This window comes from Bufo gargarizans, chromosome 2 (assembly GCF_014858855.1).
Source record: "Bufo gargarizans isolate SCDJY-AF-19 chromosome 2, ASM1485885v1, whole genome shotgun sequence".
Lineage (NCBI taxonomy): Eukaryota > Metazoa > Chordata > Amphibia > Anura > Bufonidae > Bufo > Bufo gargarizans.
The window spans coordinates 234,171,309-234,194,633 of record NC_058081.1 but is presented as its reverse complement, the minus strand read 5'-3'; positions in this window follow the sequence as shown (position 1 = coordinate 234,194,633).

Below are 23,325 nucleotides of genomic sequence, written 5' to 3'. Positions count from 1 at the left end.
CAGGGACTCGTAAGCTGCGGACTCACACTGAGGGATTCCCTCACTGTTTCTGCATAGAAATAGAGGCTAAATTAGATCTAAATACACTGACTCTAGCATAGCGCTCAAGCACACATAGCGAGGCTCAAGCCGAACTGGTGTTCAGCCGTGCATGCTCGCTCAACACTAGTCACCACTCAACAAAAAAAAAAAACATTTTGTCTGCTACTGGGCAAAAACCATTTGTCCTATACCAAATCGAGTGTACGGATTACAAATCTGAAGTTAGAATTGTTGTAACAGGTCACAAAATTTAGCTATGCATAAGTATGCCTAAATGAATTAAGCACTTGGAAATCATTGAATAATTTTGAACAGAATGAGTTTTACTCCAACAATTACCTGATCTACATCAAAGTTTGCATAGTAAACTGTGTATGAAAATGTAATGGAATAACAAAATTTCAAAAAGTCGAATTTTTCAGTTTAAAAGTCTTAATTGAGCAAGGCCCAGTACTGTTAAAAGTGCTTCAGGCATCTGCTTTTGGGTTTGTGAATAGTCATATTTTCCCGTTGCAAAAACCAGCAGCAATCCCCAATTATGTTGGTATTCCAGCGGCCTTGATACCTGTTCTCCATTGTAGAAATATCTTTATGGAACCGCTCTCCATGTTCGTTAATTACGTGTCCCAAATTGGGTGGGAAAAAGTTAAGATGGGAATGTAAGAAATGCACTTTCAATGACATTCGGCAGATAAGTTATTCATATGCTGTAAGCATGTTGTCTACTAATTCAGCATAGTTTGCAGCTCGTCCCAAGGAAGTTCTGCACTACTAGCACAAATGCATCCAAACCTGCAAGACGCACTCGCTTTGTCAGATTTTTGCGCTGATCATAAGTAGTGTATTTGCCACATATGTAGCAGAAATTGTCTGGATCGTTAACACATTTGCGTTTATCCATCTTAAAGGGAACCTGTCATCAGTTTTATGGTGTCCTAACTAAGTGCAACATAAATAAGTGACTGATTCGCTTAGCAAAATGCTGGGTTACTTTCTTTAATTGACCCAGTCAATCTGCCAACATCTTGTATTGAAAAGCTCCAGCGCATAATGATGAGTCATGAATATTTATGAGCTCCTGAATCTCCCTGCCCACCTGCTGCTGAATGACAGTTTGTTTCCATAGGAATCAGCAGCAGGTGGGCAGGGGAGTGGCTATAGCTCTGAATTAAATATACGCTGGACTCAATGACATCACGCAGGACTCGAATCAGCTCATTAGCATGCGGCATGCGGCATCTTTGTGTGTATATTATGAGGTAACCATCTGTCACACCAGTAAGTGAATACATCTAAGGCACTTTTTAGTTGTTAATGATTGTATATAATCAGTTAGATTATAATCAAATATCCACATGACAGGTTCCCTTTAAGTTTAAAAACTGATAGCACTATAACAGATCATTTTATCAAAATCTGTCCAGCTTGCCTTATATACTTACTGCTGACATCAGCCTGAGTGCATCCAAACAGGTCTAGACATGTCCATTGGAATATCTCCAAAATAATGCATTAATATTATAACTGAATAGGCTTTGCATGTACTTAACCCTTTAAGGACCTTCGCCATACATGTACGGCGGAAGTGCGGTCCCCAAACATAGCTGCTGGGTTTCTGCTATTTTAAATAGCAAAGACCCGCGGCACATGTATGCGATCAGCCATAAGGCTGATCGCATACATTTTCCCTTTCAGATGCCTTGGTCAAATGTGACAACGGCATCTGCGCAGTCCAGAAGTGGAACCTGTTATATTGATCTAATAGGCTAAAGCCTCCAGCAGGCTTCAGTGCTTGTTAGAAGACTAAACAAATACAGGCCACTAGGTGGAAGCATTGTATTGGTATAGTGCAAATTAAGTGTTCAATGGTGTCTATATAGACATCAATGAACACAATAGGCAATCTAATGATTGCCAGTTATTGTCACCGAAGATGAAAAAAGTAAAAAAAAAGTAAAATAAAGTAACAAAATGTTTTTGCAAATATATAAAAAAAACATAAAAATTCAAATCACCCTTTTTTCCTTAAAATAAAAATAAAAATACTTAAACAATAAAAAAAGTAAATATCATGAGCATCGCCACATGTGCAAATGCCCATACTATGGCATACGGCAAATGGTGTAATGGGAAAAAAAATAAACAGCCAATTTGCCATTTTTTGTCACTTCAACTAACCAATATTTTTTTTTTTATGAAAAGTGATCAAAAAGTTGCACACTCTTCAAATTGTTCTACATTTTTTTTTCCTCAAAGGTTTTAATTTTTTTTTCCAGTATTAAAACACAAGAAAATTTAACAAGTGTGGTATCGTTGTAACCGTACTGACTTGGAGAACGAAGATAACAGGTCCATTTTACCGCATAGTGTACAAGGTAAAAAAAAATGAAAACCTTTATCAGAATAGCATTTTTCCCAATTCTTCCTTATTTAGAATTTTTTCCCCCGCTTCCTACTAAATGGTATGCAACCATAAATGGTGCCATTAGAAATTTCAACTTGTCCAGCAAAAAATAAGCCCTAAGGCTATGTGAATAGAAAAATAAAAAAGTTAGGACTATGGGAAGGTGGAGAGTGAAAAACAAAAAAGCAAAAATGGAAAATCCCAGGGTCCTTAAGGGGCTAAAATCTAGACCTGTCAGGCAAATTCCGAGTTCATATTTGGAATCAGTGTGCTCATTTTAGTATAAATCACATCTTTTTCTCTCAGAAGCAAAATCATTGTAGCGCGTGTAACAAATCGATTTTCCCTGAAATGGGCTAAAAAAAAAAAATCATACACACCTCATTCATTTGAGGATAAAGAGCTTGCCACCGCCATCTTGATTGACAATCCCGTGCAAAATCTCATGCACTGTAATGTATGACCTCACCATGCTGGCCGACGTAACGACGTCATCATTCGCTATGTGATCTTCAATCAAGATGAAGGCTGGCTCTTTGCAATCAAGTGGATGAGGTATAGATGTGTCCACACTTAACTACTCACTTATCTCAACATGTCCTGAGATGTGTGTCACGAAATGACGTTATATCTAAATTGGATAAATTGCAATAAAACATTCAGACAGCAGGTGGCGCATTGTGTTACTAGCTACTACCTGAACATAAGGTCAAGACCTGGTAATGGAGTTAATTGGGAAATTCACATCACGTCTTTGTCTTACATTTAACATATATAAAAATATATATTGTATACATTAAGCAAATCCCTCCTACGGATGCTATTTTGACCTGTGCCATTGTTCACTACAATTCTATATACCGCATACTATGATTTAGATACACTTGTTCTCAGTATACAGTGCTAGTCTAGTATAATATTTATTATATTCAAAATAACACACACCAGCAACAATATTATGCAGAGATTATTATATACTTTTAACAGTTCCATTACATGTTACAAATGTAATGGGACACATTGGGTGTCAGTATAAACCACCATTTTTGCATGCCATTTAAAATACTTATTAATTGTTGATTGTCTGCTATGCTATGTATCAAATTCAATCATATGTGATACTGTCCTCTTAGCTGTGTACCTAATCCTAACATGTATGATACTGTCTGCTGAGCCAAAGTATCTAATTCTATCATGTGTGATACTGTCCTCTGAGCTATGTTTCTGATCCTACCATGTGCAGTACTGTCTGCTGAGCTGTGTATCTAATCCTATCATGTGTCATTCTATCCTCTGAGCGTTGTATCTAATCCTACCATGTGTGATGCTGTCTGCTGAGCAGTGTATCCAATCCTATTATGTGTCATTCTATCCTCTGAGCGTTGTATATAATCCTACCATGTGTGATGCTGTCTGCTGAGCTGTGTATCTAATCCTATTATGTGTCCTACTGTCCATTGAGCTTTGTATCGAATCCTATCATGTGTAATACTGTATGATGAGATGTACATCTAATTCTGCCATGTGTGATATTGTCCTTGGAGCTTCATATCTACAGGGAGTGCAGAATTATTAGGCAAATGAGTATTTTGACCACATCATCCTCTTTATGCATGTTGTCTTACTCCAAGCTGTATAGGCTCGAAAGCCTACTACCAATTAAGCATATTAGGTGATGTGCATCTCTGTAATGAGAAGGGGTGTGGTCTAATGACATCAACACCCTATATCAGGTGTGCATAATTTTTCCTTTGGCAAAATGGGTCAAAAGAAGGACTTGACAGGCTCAGAAAAGGCAAAAATAGTGAGATATCTTGCAGAGGGATGCAGCACTCTTAAAATTGCAAAGCTTCTGAAGCGTGATCATCGAACAATCAAGTGTTTCATTCAAAATAGTCAACCGGGGACGCAAGAAGCGTGTGGAAAAACCAAGGCGCAAAATAACTGCCCATGAACTGAGAAAAGTCAAGCGTGCAGCTGCCAAGATGCACTTGCCACTAGTTTGGCCATATTTCAGAGCTGCAACATCACTGGAGTGCCCAAAAGCACAAGGTGTGCAATACTCAGAGACATGGCCAAGGTAAGAAAGGCTGAAAGACGACGACCACTGAACAAGACGCACAAGCTGAAACGTCAAGACTGGGCCAAGAAATATCTCAAGACTGATTTTTCTAAGGTTTTATGGACTGATGAAATGAGAGTGAGTCTTTATGGGCCAGATGGATGGGCCCGTGGCTGGATTGGTAAAGGGCAGAGAGCTCCAGTCCGACTCAGACGCCAGCAAGGTGGAGGTGGAGTACTGGTTTGGGCTGGTATCATCAAAGATGAGCTTGTGGGGCCTTTTCGGGTTGAGGATGGAGTCAAGCTCAACTCTCAGTCCTACTGCCAGTTTCTGGAAGACACCTTCTTCAAGCAGTGGTACAGGAAGAAGTCTGCATCCTTCAAGAAAAACATGATTTTCATGCAGGACAATGCTCCATAACACGCGTCCAAGTACTCCACAGCGTGGCTGGCAAGAAAGGGTATAAAAGAAGAAAATCTAATGACATGGCCTCCTTGTTCACCTGATCTGAACCCCATTGAGAACCTGTGGTCCATCATCAAATGTGAGATTTACAAGGAGGGAAAACAGTACACCTCTCTGAACAGTGTCTGGGAGGCTGTGGTTGCTGCTGCACGCAATGTTGATGGTGAACAGATCAAAACACTGACAGAATCCATGGATGGCAGGCTTTTGAGTGTCCTTGCAAAGAAAGGTGGCTATATTGGTCACTGATTTGTTTTTGTTTTGTTTTTGAATGTCAGAAATGTATATTTGTGAATGTTGAGATGTTATATTGGTTTCACTGGTAAAAATAATTAATTGAAATGGGTATATATTTGTTTTTTGTTAAGTTGCCTAATAATTATGCACAGTAATAGTCACCTGCACACACAGATATCCCCCTAAAATAGCTAAAACTAAAAACAAACTAAAAACTACTTCCAAAAATATTCAGCTTTGATATTAATGAGTTTTTTGGGTTCATTGAGAACATGGTTGTTGTTCAATAATAAAATTAATCCTCAAAAATACAACTTGCCTAATAATTCTGCACTCCCTGTATTCCTATCGTGTGTGATGCTGTCTGCTGAGCTGTGTATCTAATCCTATTATGTGTAATACTGTCTTTTGAGCTTTGTATCGAATTCTATCATGTGTGGAACTGCATGATGAGCTGTTTGTTCTAATTCTGCCATGTGTGATACTGTCTGCTGAACTGCTAAACTGTGTATCTAATAGTGTCATGTGTGATAATGTTTGCTGAGCTGCTGCTCAAGCAGCGCAGATGATTTCAGGAGAGGTGTGTGCTGATCTTGTGAAGGTCACAGGATGAGAGTTACATAGTGGGATTAGCAGGGTCCCAGCACCACAGAGGTTTTCAAAAGAGGGGAGTTCTGATCTAGTGACGGTCACAGGATGAGAGTTACATAGTGGAGGGACCAGGGTCCTCCCAGCAGCACAGAAGATTTCAGAAGAAGAGTGCCCTGATCTTGTGGGGGGTCACAGACTGAGAGTTACATAGTGGAAGGAGCAGGGTCCCCAGCATCACAGAGTATTTCAGGAGAGGAGTATGTGATACAGTCTGCTCAGCTATGTATCTAATCCTATTGATACTGTCTGTGAAGCTATTGTATGTATCTGTATAGAGTGTGATACAGATACAGAGATAAGGATGTCTTCTTTGTGTACATACACTCCTGAGCGCCCACTGCTGAGATAAAAGAGGTGGGGGAGGTGCTGCTGTATTTCAGCCCCCCCCCCCCCCCACCACCACCATTCCCATTTTTCACAGAAGAGAGTTTTCTATCCGGATGTGATGTGTGTAGTGAATAATAATAATTATTATTATTATTAATATTATAACGCCACCATATTCCTCAGAACTTTACAATTCAGAGGGTTCATGTACAAAACAAAAGATATCACAAAGTTACCAGCTAATATACAACAGAAACACTAGGAGTGAGGCCCCTGCTCCCAAGAGCTTACAATCTATGATAAAGTAGAGGTGACAGAAAAATGCGTGAATGCTTCACCTCCAGACTGACTCCTGACCATTCTTTCCATGTTATGTATTAATCAGCGTCACTTATCATCTCTGCGTTCAGTAAACTCGCAGTATAGTCTATAGCTGTTTCATGCAGCTCTCGCCCCATAGTGAACGGGGCTTTCAAGAAAAATGGACGGCATCTGGATACGCATACTGTAAGCATGATTTTTTTATTTTGTTATAGACCTTAGTATTAATATCAGATGTCGTGATCAGCGATGAACGTGGCATCTGAGGGGTACAATGACGGGGAGCGGCGCAATCGTTGTTCCCTGTCATTGCACCCACTACTTACAAAGAAATGCACTTTGTGGCAAATTTGGCAAAGCAGCTGAATCAAATTTTTAAGAACTTCACTCATCTCTAATGTAGACCAAATAAACTTGATGTCAGCTACAAGAGCTCTGAATAACTGGATTCTTTCATAGATAAGAAAATATGCAAACTTCAAACCAATATCTTCATCAGACAACTGATCAGGCAAATGCCTGATGAAGACCTTGGTACAAAATTTAAATAAATATCATCATATACATATAGTGCATTCAGAAAGTCTTCAAACCCTTTCATTTTTTTCAAATTTCAGTTTTCCCTTCATCAATCTGCGCTTAATATCCAATAGCGACAAAGTGAAAACAGAACTTTAGAAAAATACATTTTTATCAAAAAGGAAAAAACTTAATTTTTTTATGGACATACGTATTCAAACCCTTTGCTATGACACTTGAAATTTAGCTCAGGGGCGTCCCATTTCTCTTTTCTTTCTCTACACATTGATTGGAGTACACCTGTTGTATATTAAGTTAATTGGACATGATTTGTAAAGACACCCCCCTGTCTATATAAAGTCTCACAGGTGACAATGCATGGCAGAGCAAAATCAAACCATGAGACGCCTTTAGCATCCAAAGACAGAATTGTGTTGAGGCACAAATCTGTATACAAAAATAATTCTGCTGGATTGAAAGTTCCCAAGAACACAGTGACCTCCATAGTTCTTAAATGGAAGATTTTTAGGACAATCAGGACTCTTCCTACAGCTGGCCTTGGTAAGAGAGTTGACCAAGAACCTAACGGTCCCTCTGGCTGAGCTGCAAAGACCCAGTGTGCAGATGGGAGAAACTTCTAGAAGTTTAACAATCATTGCAGCACTTCACTCAAATAATCCAGTTGCCAGAGAGCAGCCTCTCCTCAGAAGAACACATCAAAGCCCATATGGAGTTTGTAAAAAAGCTCCTAAAAAAACTATTAGACTGGGAGAAACAATTTTCTCTGTTGTGATAAAACCAAGATTGAACTTTTTGAACTTAATTCTAAGTGTTATCTCTGGAGGAAACCAGATACTGCTGATCATTTGCTCAATAACATCCCTACATTAAAATATAGTGGTGGCAGCATCATTCCCTGGGGTGTTTTTCAGCAGCAGGGACAGGGAGATTGGTCAGAGTTGAGGCAAAGCTAAATGGAGTGCTTTAGACCTCAAATTAAGTTGAAGGTTTACAATAACCCTAAGCCCATAGCCAAGACAACACAGGCATGGCTTAGGAACAACTTTGTGAATGTCCTTGAGTGTCTCTGCCAGACCCCTGACTTGAACCCAATCAAATATCTCTGGAGAGAGATCCAACCTGACAGAGCTTGAGAGGATCTGCAGAAAAGAATGGCAAAAAATTGCCAAATCCAGGTGTGCAAACCTTGTAGCATCATACCCAAGAAGACTGGAAGCTGTAATCACTGCCAAAGAGGCTTCAACAAAGTACTGAGTAAAGGGTCTGAATATGTATGTCAATGCAAGATTTTAATATATATTTTTTTCTTTTCAATAAATTAACAGAGATTTTGAACATTCTGTTTTCACTTTGTCATTATAGGATATTGAGTGCCGAATGATGGGGAAAAACTTAAATTTGTTTTGATTTTAGCACAAGGCTCCAACATAACATGAGAAAAAGTGAAATGATATGTAGACTTTTTGAAAGCATTGCAAATAAAGAATGCTGTTCTTCAGAGCTCTGGTAGTCCAATTCCACATTTCTTTGGTCTACAAAGGCTTCATACACACCACCATGTCCGTATTGCAGTCAGCCAAAAAATAGATCCTCAAAACACAGATACCGTGTGTGTGCATTCCATATTTTTGTCACTCCTATCAATATAAAGGATTAATAGGTACTGGCCTGCTAATAAATTGGTGTATCTTTAGGCAGTATGTGAACTAGACCCTAAAATCACCCCTGATTCCAAGAAACCACTCTAAGCACAAATATTTTCACAAGTTTATACTATAAAAGCATAGTTAAAATATACTTACAAATGCCAAATGATAACATAAACCATAAAGATAACATAAACCAAATGCAGGCATGAGATGAAGTAATACAATAAGGTAATAAGGAAGCATTAATCAAAATGTCAGCAAAATGACTAATGATATGTCGGTCCAGACAGTATCCTCTTTGGGTAACGTTTCTCTTTCACTGTGTTGTCGCTAATAATGTAAAAACAGCTTTCAAGTTAAAGAGTAAACTGAGCAGGTATGACCTGGAGGTCACAGAGCAGATATACATATTTCAAAAATGACCTTAATAACTGTGGCTTCAATTACAAGACCAGTGCTGTACTGTATATATTACACTATTTTCTATGGCACGTTCTTCATTGAATGAAAGAAACTAGCAATTCCTGCCATCTTGCTGTATTAGCTTTGAAAATTCATTACCCGAGCAAGTCCAGGGTTCAGAGTTCAACAACCAATAGCCAGAGGTGCCATTTTTCATCTGCTTTGTAGTTGTCTTTAAAGTATCTTTTTGCTCTGTGGCTAGTTAGGAAAGCAAATAAGAATGAGGAAGTAAATCTCCCTGGACTGTCACATTTCCTATTACCGTGTTAGCATTAGCTTTAGAAGATGTTTACACACTACATCATGTGGTATGAACATGCCCAAGCAGTAGGTGCTTCTTGACAGCTTATTTTATAGTGTGATTTATTTGTTGAGCACTCGGTTCATTATATTCTCATTCCACAGATTTTTTTTCATGCATTTTTTTTTTTATTCTACGAAGCCCAGCAAATCTCCATGGATCAACCATAACCTTAGAGCCCCAAGTCTTAAAAGTCCTTTTATTTTTCTATATTCATTTAAAACCATGTTTTTTGATGAGCCTAAATATAATTAATCTTAAAGTGACTCTAAGGCCTCATGCACACGACCGTTGTTGTGTCCTGTATCCGTTGTTCCGTTTTCCGTGATTTTCTGCGGACCCATTGACTTTCAATGGGTCCGTGGAAAACTCGGCTAATGCACCGTTTGTCATCTGCGTCCGTGATCCGTGTTTCCAGTCCGTGAAAAAAATATGACCTGTCCTATTTTTTTCATGGACAACGGTTCGCAGACCCATTCAAGTCAATGGGTCCATGAAAAAACACGGAGGCACACAAGATTGTCATCCGCGCGTTTTTTTTCCTATCATTTGCATGGCAAACTTGACTTAGATTTTTCTTTACTTTCCTTCATGTCTGGAGATCCTCCAAAAATAAAGGAAGACACGGAAACAAAAATGGACACGGAGAACGGAACAACGGAACCCCTTTTTGCGGACCGCAAAAAAATACTGTCGTGTGCATGAGGCCTAAGTAAAATAGATTTTATTGCAGTACTTTTTTATTATTTGAGGCTGTAAAAATGTTTAGACAAAATTGATATTTGTGCATATTTTGCATGCATTCTTGTTATTTGTAAAAAAATATATATATGTATTGGAGAAGTGAAAGAAGCGAACTGGAAGGTAGAAGTGAAAGTGGCCAAAGATGAAAAGAAAACATTTAGCCATGTAACATTGACCAGGATGTTTAGTCATGACTACAGTTTCTGGGCCCACCAATCTGTGTAAGTCCAATTTTAATTTAACCTTTAGATTTATTCGCACATTCGTCACAATGCCTGTGACAAGGGTCAGTGTTTGATCCATTAAAATGTTCATGAAGGGTCCGTGGTTGTTTTCTCTGTCTATTTTTTGCCCTCTGTGTGTCATCCATATTCCATGTGCACTGCTAGACTGAAAAGGGGATTTCCAGAGCATCTCCAACCAATGCTCAGTGGAAACCACTGACACAACACAGATGCCACCCATGTTCTGTTAGTGGTTTTCACAGACCCATAGACTTCAATAGCCAGTTTGGTCTATACCACAGTAGACCACAGTTGTGCACGCTTCAGTTGTTTTTTCCACTGACCTTCAGTACAACTAGAGGAAAAACATGGTTGTGTGAATAAACACATTAAAATCAAAAGATCCACATGTTGTCTTTGGAAAACACGGAAAGCACACGTACGTGATTCACTGACATGTGAATAAGCCCTAAATATTTATTCTTACAATTGCACACAGACAGGAGCTAATACTAATAAAGTCAAATAGGTTATTTTAAAATCAACCAAATTGACCATAAGGGCAAGTGCTTTACTCTAAATTCAGTTCCAAGTGAAGTAGTCTTCTGGGGACTTCATGTATTTTGGTGCATTATTGTGTCAGAGCATGATATTGTGTTTCACTGGTGGGCTTGTGTAACCTTAAAAGTGTTGCAATATCAGAATGTACATCATGAAATGGTATACATATATAAGTAATTATTCTTTCTAGTAGACTCTGGTATATTTTTAAGTGTTAATTGTAATTCTTGACTAGAACAAGCAGACAAATATTGCACTTAATCATCAAATTTAGAAAAATATACTTGCATATAATATCTTAGATTAAATGGGCTGTCCCACTAAAAAATATTTGACATTTCTCAAACCAGCACCTGGATAAGAATACTTTTGTAATTGCAGGTGCAGGTACAGTGCTCAAGCTTTGTTAGCGAGATTGTCAAGTATAATATGATGTTTTATTTGGATTTTTTGCATTAATCATGGAAAAACTAGTCCTATGTGCAACTGTACATTCACAATGTATGAAATGTACTGTATGTTTTCAAAGCAATTTATTCCTTTTTTATCAATTTTAATTAGTTCATCACTTGTGAAATGAAAAGTAAATGATTAGTTCCCACCTGGAGAGGTGGATTCTCTAAGCTGGGTTTTCAGAAGAGCAGGTCCTCACCCTCACAGAAAGGCAGTGTCATGGCAGCAGTGCAGATGGATGGATGTAACAGAGTTGAGATGTTGGTGTTACTCAACTGTAGAACTGATGCAGTGGAGTTAAACAGATGACTGGAGTAGCAGGCTGACATAGCAGTGGTGACTGGTGTCTGAAAATGGCAGCACTGATTGGATAGAGTCAATCTGTGCAGGTACAAACCCCCAACTTGTTACCTCCCCTCTGTACCCTTACTAATGGCTAATAGCAATTCATGTATAACTTCTAGTAGAAATAATACAGGAATGGCACAACATACAGACATAAGAATAGATGTTCCAGAATTGTTATTACATGGGGAATGCATGAAGCTATGAAAATGGAAATGTCAGGAGTAGTGAAAGGTCCTCTTCAAATAAGCAGGTGGGATAACTTCATAGTTGCTAGAGATGAGTGAATCGAAGCTGAAGAAGTGGAATTCGTTCCGAATTTCAGGAAAAATTTGATTTGCAATGAATGCAAATTTCCTCGTGCTTCATGGCAATGAATCACATTTTTTCCAAAAATTGCTGCTGCACGTGTGAGGACATGGGGCAAGGAACTCTGGGAAGGCGGCATCACCCATAATGTCATTCATGCAGCCAATCAGCAGCCAGCCAGCCCTGTGATGTCACAGCCGAATAAATAGCGGCAGACATCTTAGATTCTACCATTCACCAGCGCATTTAGTGCAGGGAGAGACATGTCTGCAGGCGTTAGGGACAGTGATAGAAAAAAAATCACTGTGCTAAAAAAAAAAGATTTACAAGTGCAGGGAAAGATTATTCAAGGTGTAGGAAACGATAGGGAAGAATCATTCCACAGCATTTCTGTTAAACAGGGTTCAGAGGGGAGGTTACAGCCTGGGTAATAGGAACATTCCTATTACACCTTGCTGCACTGACTGGGGATCCAAATTGCCATTATCCACTTCAGCCCCGCTAGCTGAAACCCCCTTCATGACCAGAGCACTTTTTACACTTCGGCACTACACTCCTTCCACCGTTTATCGCTCGGTCATGCAACTTACCACCCAAATGAATTTTACCTCCTTTTCTTCTCACTAATAGAGCTTTCATTTGGTGGTATTTTATTGCTGCTGTAATTATTGCTGATTACTTTTTTGTTATTAATCAAAATGTAACGATTTTTTTGCAAAAAAATGACATTTTTCACTTTCAGCTGTAAAATTTTGCAAAAAAAACGACATCCATATATAAATTTTTCGCCAAATTTATTGTTCTACATGTCTTTGATAAAAAAAAATGTTTGGGCAAAAAAAAAATGGTTTGGGTAAAAGTTATAGCGTTTACACACTATGGTACAAAAATGTGAATTTCCGCTTTTTGAAACAGCTCTGATTTTCTGAGCACCTGTCATGATTCCTGAGGTTCTACAATGCCCAAACAGTCGAAAACCCCCACAAATGACCCCATTTCGGAAAGTAGACACCCTAAGGTATTCGCTGATGGGCATAGTGAGTTCATAGAACTTTTTATTTTTTGTCACAAGTTAGCGGAAAATGATGATGATTTTTTTATTTTATTTTTTCTTACAAAGTCTCATATTCCACTAACTTGCGACAAAAAATAAAAAATTCTAGGAACTCACCATGCCCCTCACAGAATACCTTGGGATGTCTTCTTTCCAAAAATGGGGTCACTTGTGGGGTAGTTATACTGCCCTGGCAATTTAGGGGCCCAAATGTGTGAGAAGAACTTTGCAATCAAAATGTGTAAAAAATGACCGGTGAAATCCGAAAGGTGCACTTTGGAATATGTGCCCCTTTGCCCACCTTGGCAGCAAAAAAGTGTCACACATCTGGTATCGCCGTACTCAGGAGAAGTTGGGGAATGTGTTTTGGGGTGTCATTTTACATATACCCATGCTGGGTGAGAGAAATATCTTGGCAAAAGACAACTTTTCCCATTTTTTATACAAAGTTGGCATTTGACCAAGATATTTTTCTCACCCAGCATGGGTATATGTAAAATGACACCCCAAAACATATTCCCCAACTTCTCCTGAGTACGGCGATACCAGATGTGTCACACTTTTTTGCTGCCAAGGTGGGCAAAGGGGCACATATTCCAAAGTGCACCTTTCGGATTTTGCAGGCCATTTTTTACACATTTTGATTGCAAGGTACTTCTCACACATTTGGGCCCCTAAATTGCCAGGGCAGTATAACTACGCCACAAGTGACCCCATTTTGGTAAGAAGACACCCCAAGGTATTCCGTGAGGGGCATTGCGAGTTCCTAGAATTTTTTTTATTTTTTGTCACAAGTTAGCGGAAAATGATGATTTTTTTTTTTTCTCTTTTTTCCTTACAAAGTCTCATATTCCACTAACTTGCGACAAAAAATAAAAAATTCTAGGAACTCGCCATGCCCCTCACGGAATACCTTGGGGTGTCTTCTTTCCAAAATGGGGTCACTTGTGGCGTAGTTATACTGCCCTGGCAATTTAGGGGCCCATATGTGTGAGAAGTACTTTGCAATCAAAATCTGTAAAAAATGACCGGTGAAATCCGAAAGGTGCAATTTGGAATATGTGCCCCTTTGCCCACCTTGGCATCAAAAAAGTGTCACACATCTGGTATCGCCGTACTCAGGAGAAGTTGGGGAATGCGTTTTGGGGTGTCATTTTACATATACCCATGCTGGGTGAGAGAAATATCCTGGCAAAAGACAACTTTTCCCATTTTTTTATACAAAGTTGGCATTTGACCAAGATATTTTTTTCACCCAGCATGGGTTTATGTAAAATGACACCCCAACATATTCCCCAACTTCTCCTGAGTACGGCGATACCAGATGTGTGACACTTTTTTGCAGCCTAGATGCGCAAAGGTGCCCAAATTCCTTTTAGGAGGGCATTTTTAGACATTTGGATCCCAGACTTCTTCTCACGCTTTAGGGCCCCTAAAAAGCCAGGGCAGTATAAATACCCCACATGTGACCCCACTTTGGAAAGAAGACACCCCAAGGTATCCAATGAGGGGCCTGGCAAGTTCATAGAATTTTTTTTTTTTTCGCATAAGTTAGCGGAAATTGTTTTTTTTTTTTTTTTTCTCACAAAGTCTCACTTTCCGCTAACTTAGGACAAAAATTTAAATCTTTCATGGACTCAATATGCCCCTCAGCGAATACGTTGGGGTGTCTTCTTTCCAAAATGGGGTCAGTTGTGGGGTGTTTGTACTGCCCTGGCATTTGAGGGTCTCCGCAATCATTACATGTATGGCCAGCATTAGGAGTTTCTGCTATTCTCCTTATATTGAGCATACAGGTAATGAGATTTTTTTTTCCGTTCAGCCTCTGGGCTGAAAGAAAAAATGAACGGCACAGATTTCTTCATTCGCATCGATCAATGTGGATGAAAAAATCTCTGCCAAAAAAAAAAAATGGAGGGGAAAGGCGTCTGCCAGGACATAGGAGCTCCGCCCTACATCCATACCCACTTAGCTCGTATGCCCTGGCAAACCAGATTTCTCCATTCGCATCAATCGATGTGGATGAATAAATCATTGCCGGGATTTTTTTTTTTTTATATATATATATATATATATATACAAAGTGTTTGCCAAAGCATAGGAACGCCGCCTCCTCCTCAGCTCGTATGCCTCGGCAAACGTATCTGTTACTGCAGAGGAGGAAATCTCGTCTTGCAGCGCCGCATACACCGACTTGCGTGTAATCTGACAGCAGCGCAATGCTTCTGTCAGAATACACATCAGTGCTGCAGCTAATCGATCGGTTGGTCCACCTGGAAGGTAAAAAAAGAAAAAGAAAAAAAAAAAGAAAAAACCAGGCCGCAACGCAATAATTTTATTAACTTTGCAACAGAACATATAAACTTTCACTTTTTTAACTGAACATTAACTTTTGCTTACTGGTGTTTTTTTTTGTTTTTTGTTTTTTTACCTTTATAGAACAAACCTCTCCTTCCCCATGGGTCAATGTGCAAAGCGCAAATCGCCCAAAGATGTGGCGAAGTGCGTTATGCACTTTGTCCCATGTGAAAGGAGACGTTTGCAGCAGCAGTGAGTGAATGGGCCCTAATAGCCCTGTGTGACTGTCCTGGTGAGATGATCCCTATACTAATAGTGTACCTGTGAGTGGTACTTCCGGAAACACTCTCCAAAGCATAGGGCAGGGTGGTCAGGACAGTCAGGACAGAAATAGCGGGTGTCACGCCTTATTCCACTCCTGCTACAGACACAACATCTTTTTCGGGGTGACGGTTGGGTTGAGGTACCAGGAACGACATTGGGGAAATGTCGCTCGTGTAGACGGCTAACTACACTGGTGGATGGGGCCACGGAACCTCCTGGGTACAGGAGGTTCTCGATGATCTCTTCCTGAAATTTGAGGAAGGATCCAGTTCTCCCAGCCTTACTGTAGAGAACAAAACTATTGTACAGAGCCAATTGAATTAAATATACAGACACCTTCTTATACCAGCGTCTGGTTCTGCGGGAAACTAAATACGGAGACAACATCTGGTCATTGAAGTCCACCCCTCCCATGTGAAGGTTATAGTCGTGGACTGAGAGGGGCTTTTCAATGACACGGGTTGCTCGCTCAATTTGTATTGTCGTGTCTGCGTGAATGGAGGAGAGCATGTAAACGTCACGCTTGTCTCTCCATTTCACCGCGAGCAGTTCTTCATTACACAGTGCGGCCCTCTGCCCCCTTGCAAGACGGGTGGTAACGAGCCGTTGGGGGAAGCCCGCGCGACTAGTTCGCGCGGTACCACAGGCGCCAATCCGTTCTAGAAACAAATGCCTAAAGAGGGCCACACTTGTGTAAAAATTGTCCACATAAAGATGGTACCCCTTGCCGAATAAGGGTGACACCAAGTCCCAAACTGTCTTCCCACTGCTCCCCAGGTAGTCAGGGCAACCGACCGGCTCCAGGGTCTGATCTTTTCCCTCATAGATCCGAAATTTGTGGGTATAGCCTGTGGCCCTTTCACAGAGCTTATACAATTTGACCCCATACCGGGCGCGCTTGCTTGGGATGTATTGTTTGAAGCCAAGGAGCCCGGTAAAATGTATCAGGGACTCGTCTACGCAGATGTTTTGCTCTGGGGTATACAAATCTGCAAATTTCTGGTTGAAATGGTCTATGAGGGGCCGAATTTTGTGGAGCCGGTCAAAAGCAGGGTGGCCCCTGGGACGGGAGGCGGTGTTGTCACTAAAGTGCAGGAAACGCAGGATGGCCTCAAAACGTGCCCTGGACATAGCAGCAGAGAACATGGGCATGTGATGAATTGGGTTCGTGGACCAATATGACCGCAATTCATGCTTTTTTGTCAGGCCCATGTTGAGGAGGAGGCCCAGAAAAGTTTTAATTTCGGAAACTTGGACTGGTTTCCACCGGAAAGGCTGGGCATAAAAGCTTCCCGGGTTAGCGGTGATAAATTGTGTGGCATACCTGTTTGTTTCGGCCACAACTATGTCTAAGAGCTCCGCAGTCAAGAACAGCTCAAAAAATCCCAGGGCCGAACCGATCTAAGCTGTCTCAACCCGAACTCCAGAATGGGCAGTGAAAGGGAAAACTACGGGTGCGGCTGAAGTTGGGGACTGCCAATCAGGGTTTGCCAGCACCTCTGGGATTCTAGGGGCTCTACGGGCACGTCTTTGCGGTGGCTGCGACGGGGTCACTACTGCACGTGCCACCGTACCAGCTTCAACTGCCCTTCTGGTGCTCGCTACTTCACCAGGTTGTACGGCAGTGCTGGTACTAGGTCCAGGGAGGGCTGGGCTGCTGGTGTATGCCTCACCACGTAATCCGACAGCACCAGCCCCACTCTGCAGCTCTTGAAGCGGATCCTGCGCAACCCGTGGTCTAGCGACACGGGGCCGGGTACGCCTGGTGGTATCAGGGACCTCAGCCTCCTCGTCCGAACTTTGGGTCAGAGAGCCACTGCTTTCTACAGGTTCGTATTCTGACCCGCTGGATTCATCAGATGAGGGTTCCCACTCCTCATCCGACTGGGTCAGAAGCCTGTAGGCCTCTTCAGAGGAATACCCCCTGTTTGACATGTGGGCAACTAAATTTAGGGGTATTCCCTGAGACTACCCAAGAAAAAAAAAGCAAGCCTGTCTTACAAAGGGGAGGCTAGCGAAGTACCGGAGGCCGCTGCGGTTGATAAAAAATATCAAAACTGATTTTTTTATCGCCGCAGTGCGTGTAAAGTGATTGTGCAGTGATCAAAAAAAAAAATGTTTTTGTCACTGCGGTGGGGCGGGCGTGGGCGAACGCACGTGTGGGCGACCGATCAGGCCTGATCGGGCAAACACTGCGTTTTGGGTGGAGGGCGAACTAAAGTGACACTAGTACTATTATAGATCTGACCGTGATCAGTTTTGATCACTTCCAGATACTATAAAAGTACAAATGCTGATTAGCTATACGCTATACGAATAACGGACTGCGGTGCGGTGGGCTGGGCGCTAACTGATCGCTAACTACCTAACCAAGGGGCCTAAACTATACCTAAAACCTAACGGTCAATACCAGTGAAAAAAAAAAGTGACAGTTTACACTGATCACTTTTTTCCTTTCACTAGTGATTGACAGGGGCGATCAAAGGGGTGATCAAAGGGTTAATTAGGGTTCGGGGGGGTGATCTGGGGCTAATATGTGTAGTGTTGGTGTACTCACTGTGAAGCCTGCTCCTCTGCTGGATCCAACCGACGAAAAGAACCAGCAGAGGAGCAGGCAGCCATATATCAGATCATATTTACTAATATGATCTGATATCTGGCCTCTGATTGGTTTTTTTAAAAATCGCCAGCCTGCCAGCCACGATCATTGGCTGACAGGCTGGTGACCCGACCCCCCTCTACGAAATGCCGGCGCGAACTGCGCATGCGCGCGCGCATATTCGCGTCATCTCGCGTCTCGCGAGATGATGCGTATATGCGTGACTGTGCGCAGCGCTGCCGCCTCCGGACCGCACATCTGCGTTAGGCGGTCCGGAGGCGGTTATACAGCTCTGTAATTCCAGCAAACCGTTGTTATTAAGGTGCAAATGCTGTTTGATACAGGAATTAACAGGGGTTATTACAAGGAAATATTTCTATGTTTTATTTGCCCTAGTGCTGTGCAGTTATATGTTCTAAAGCATTAGCCGTTGTGTGGTGAAGTGCGAAAATCACAGCACTTTTTTGTTGTGTATTAGTGGCAAAAGTAAAATATATTTGCCGCTAAGGCTATTTTCACACGTGTGCTAGGTGCGGATCCGTCTGGTATCTGCACAGACGGATCCGCACCTATAATGCAGCGCTTGTATCCGCTCAGAACGGAGCTGTTTGCATTACCATTGTTCATAACAATGCAAACAGATCCATTTTTACTTACACTGAAAGTCAATTGGATGCAGATTAGTTTTCAATTGCACCATATTATGTCAATGAAAACTGATCCGTCCCCATTGACTTACATTGTAAGTCAGGACGGATCCGTTTGGCTCTGCATCGTCAGGCGGACATCAAAATGTTGCAAGCAGCATTTTGGTGTCCGCCTCCAGAGCGGAATGGAGGCTGAACAGAGGCAAACTGATGCATTCTGAATGGATCCTTATCCATTAAGAATGCATTGGGGCTAAACTTGTGAGAGCCCAGAAATGGATCTTACAAGCGGACCCAGAAACGCCAGTGTGTAAGTAGCCTTAGCGGTGCAGTTATCTGTCTAAAGCCCTTTTTCCATGTATTAGTGGAAAAAGAAAAAATATCTTTGCCGCTCAGCATTGCAGTTATCTGTTTTAAAGCCCATTTTTGTGTGTATTAGTGGAAAAAGGAAAAATATATTTGCCATTCAGCAGTTATCTGTTTTAAAGCATTTTTTTTTTGCGTGTCTTAGGAGGACTATGACATTGTGGGAATAACTGAGACATGGCTGGATGATGGCTATGACTTGGCGGTTAATGTACAGGGTTATAGTCTGTTTACAAAGGATTGCCAAAACCGGATAGGGGGAGGGGTCTGCCTTTATGTCTAAGGGGTCTAAAGCCCACACTCCAGGAAGATATAAGTGAGGGACATGAACATGTGGAGTCACTGTGGGTAGAAATACATGGAGGCAAAAGCAATAATAAATTACAAATAAGAGTTTATAATAAACCACCTAAAAATCTGCTACTAAACGAGATAAGGGAGGCGGCAAATCATAATGAGGTGGTTATTTAGGGGACTTCAACTGCCCATATATAGAATGGGAAACTGAAACTTGTGTAAGAAAACAGGTTCTTGGCAATAACTAAAGATAATTACCTTTCCCAACAGGTTTAAGACCCGACTAAAGGGACAGCCATACTGGACTTAGTATTAACCAATAGACCTGAGAGAACAACAGATAGTGACCATAAAGTGCTTCTTCAGGTAGGAACAAAAATATCAAACTTCAAAAAAGCTAAATTTAGCCAACTCAGAGAGGCCATAGGCCTAACTAACTGGGACAAAGTCCTCAAAAATAAAAATACAGCCACAAAATGGGATATCTTTAAAAGCTTCCTAAAATCTACTTGTGAGAGGTACATAGCTTATGGGAATAAAAGGTTAAGGAACAAGAAAAAAACTATGTGGATAAATAGAACTGTAAAGAAAGAAAGAAATGACAAAAAGAAAGCATTTAAATCACTAAAACAGGAGCAGTGTGAGGAAGCACTGAAAAACTGTAAAGAAAAAATAGAATTTTATAAAAATGTAATAAAAGCAGCCAAACTAGAGACCGAGAGATTAATTGCCAAAGAGAGCAAAACTAACCCTAAAATGTTTTTCAATTGTATAAATGGTAAAAAGTATAAATCTAAAGGTGTCGGCCCTCTACAGAGTAATGAGGGGAGAGTTGCAGAGAGCGATGAGGAGAAACCAAAGCTATTAAATATTTTTTTCTCCACTGTATTCAGTGAATACAATAATAGGTCAGATGAAATGCAGAATATAAAAGTTAATTCCCCATTAAAAGTGCCCTGTCTGACCCAGGAAGAAGTATAGCGACGTCTTAAAAATATTAAAATAGACAAATCACCAGGACCGGATGGCATACACCTTCGTATCCTAAGAGAATTAAGTAATGTCATAGCCAGACCCTTATTCCTGATATTTAAGGACTCTATACTGACAGGGAGTGTTCCACAGGATAAGCACATAGCAAATGTAGTGCCATTATTCAAAAAGGGTCCAAAAACAGAGCCTTTAAACTATAGGCCAGTAAGCTTAACATCTGTCGTGGGTAAACTGTTTGAAGGTTTTCAAAGAGATTCTATCTTGGAGTACCTCAGGGAAAATAAACAAATAACGTCATATCAGCAAGGCTTCATGAGTAGAGTTGAGCGAACACCTGGATGTTCAGGTTCAACGAGTTCGGCCGAACTTCGGAAAAACCCAGGCCAGCACCTTCAAGGCGTAAAGGGCAAGTTCAAGCCATGTGCCCAATTTGGAGAACCAGAAGTTGCAGGGGCTGACCCCTGTCAGTTAGTTTGTGTAGGCGTGTGCATACTTACTGCCCCACCATGTTGTACGTCCCCGTGATGTTCACAATCCAATTTGATATCTGCTCTATAAACTTTCGATGTTCTTTTATGCACCTACCATGGTGATTATGGGTGGCGGGCAATCAGGGTTCCAGGCCAGAGGGGGAGTCTGAGAAAAAGAGACCAAATTTAAGGGAGATAAATTTATTTTAAAAAATTGGGATTCAGAAGAATGTGCAAATGTGAATTACAGAAACCCAAATGTGGGTCAAAAGAGTCAACCGGAATTGTGGGAAAAGCTATTGAGGCACAAATGTTGGCCAAAAGAATATAGCAGAAATGTGGGACAAAGTATTGAAGCTTAAATGTGGTACAAGTTGTTTAAGTTTAAGCATTGAATCAAAGGAGGTGGCGCGCATCAAATAAAGAAGCATTTCAGAAATTTTATTCCCTGTCACCTATGCAGAGCAGGGGTTTATTCACGTCTAAAATTGTATAATGTCAACCCAAAAATGTAACAGAAAAATTACAGAAATTAATTAACCTGTCTACTTGGTAGAGCAGGGGTCTATGACAGATAACAATTGTTTATTGTCACCCTAAAATGTAAAATGAAAATTATTGAAATGTATTAAGCTGTCAACTAGGTTAGAGGAGGGGTATATTACACCCAAAAATTGGTGAATTTGACACTAAAATGTAACTGACAATGTTTTTTTTTTACTGGTCTAATAAGTATAGCAGTGGTACTTCATACCAAAAAAGATTGCTGAATTTCACCAGAAAATGTAACTGACAATTTTATTTTATTTTTTGTTAACCGGCGTACTAGGTATAACAGTGGTACATCACACCCAAAAATTAGTGATTTTCACCATAAAATGTAACAGACATTTTTTTTTATTGTTTAACCTGTCTACTAGGTATAGAAGTGGTACTTCACACCCAAAAATTGTTGAATTTCAACTGAAAATGTAACTGACAAATATATTTTTTTGGTTAACCGGCCTACTAGGTATAGCAGTGGCACTATACACCCAAAAATTGGTTAATTTCAAAAGAAAATGTAAATGACAAAGTAGAGAAATGATATAAAATAAAACACGTACAAAAAAAATGGATTTATGAGGTGGAGTTCCATATGGAGAAGAAGTTTATGGAGGTGGTGGACGTAGCGGAGTAGGCGGGAGCGGCAGTGGAGGAGGACGAGATAGCCAACACAGGTTTTTAGTTTTAATTTAATTTTGTAAAATTAAGGTACACGCCAAAAGAGTGTGGCATATCCAAAATGCAAACATGAGCAATTGCGCTACAGTATAACAATGGCTGCTTAGTGCCTGAAAACATGTATATCTTGCACAAGGTACGGACAAGTCCTGAGGGATCCATGCCTGGTTCATTTTAATGAACGTGAGCTTATCCACATTGGCTGTGGACAGGCGGCTGCGCTTGTCTGTGATGATGCCCCCTGCTGTGCTAAACACACGTTCAGATAATACACTGGCTGCAGGGCAGGCCAGCACCTCCAAGGTGTAAAGGGAAAGCTCAGGCCATGTGCCCAATTTGGAGACCCAGAAGTTGAAGGGGGCAGACCCGTCATTCAGTACTCCACCATGTTGCTGAAATGCTGCCTCCTGCTAAGATGTTCCATATCAGCTGGTGCTGCTGGTTGTTGTGGCGTACTGACAAAGCTTTTCCACATTTCGGTCATGCTAACCCTGCCTTCTGAGGTGCTGGTAGTGCCCCAGCTGCACTGGTGACATCTTCCTCCTCCTCTGCCTTTCCCTTGTGCTTCCACTGTACCCCCACTGTCAGGTGGGAATGCCATCAGCAGCGCGTCTACCACCGTGCGCTTGTACTCGCGCATCTTACGATGACGCTCCAGTGACGGAATTAAGGATGGTATGTTGTCCTTGTAACGGGGATCCAGCAGCGTGGCCACCCAGAAATCAGCACAAGTTAGAATGTGGGCAACTCGGCGGTCATTGCAGAGACACTGCAGCATGTAATCGCTCATGTGTTCCAGGCTGCCCAGAGGACACGAAAAGCTGTCCTCTGTGGGAGGTGTATCGTCTGTGTCCTCTGTATCCCCCCATCCACGCACCAGTGATGGCCTTGAGCTGGTCTGGGTGCCACCCTGCTGTGAACATGGTTCCTCCTCCTCCTCCATCTCTTCCTCCTCA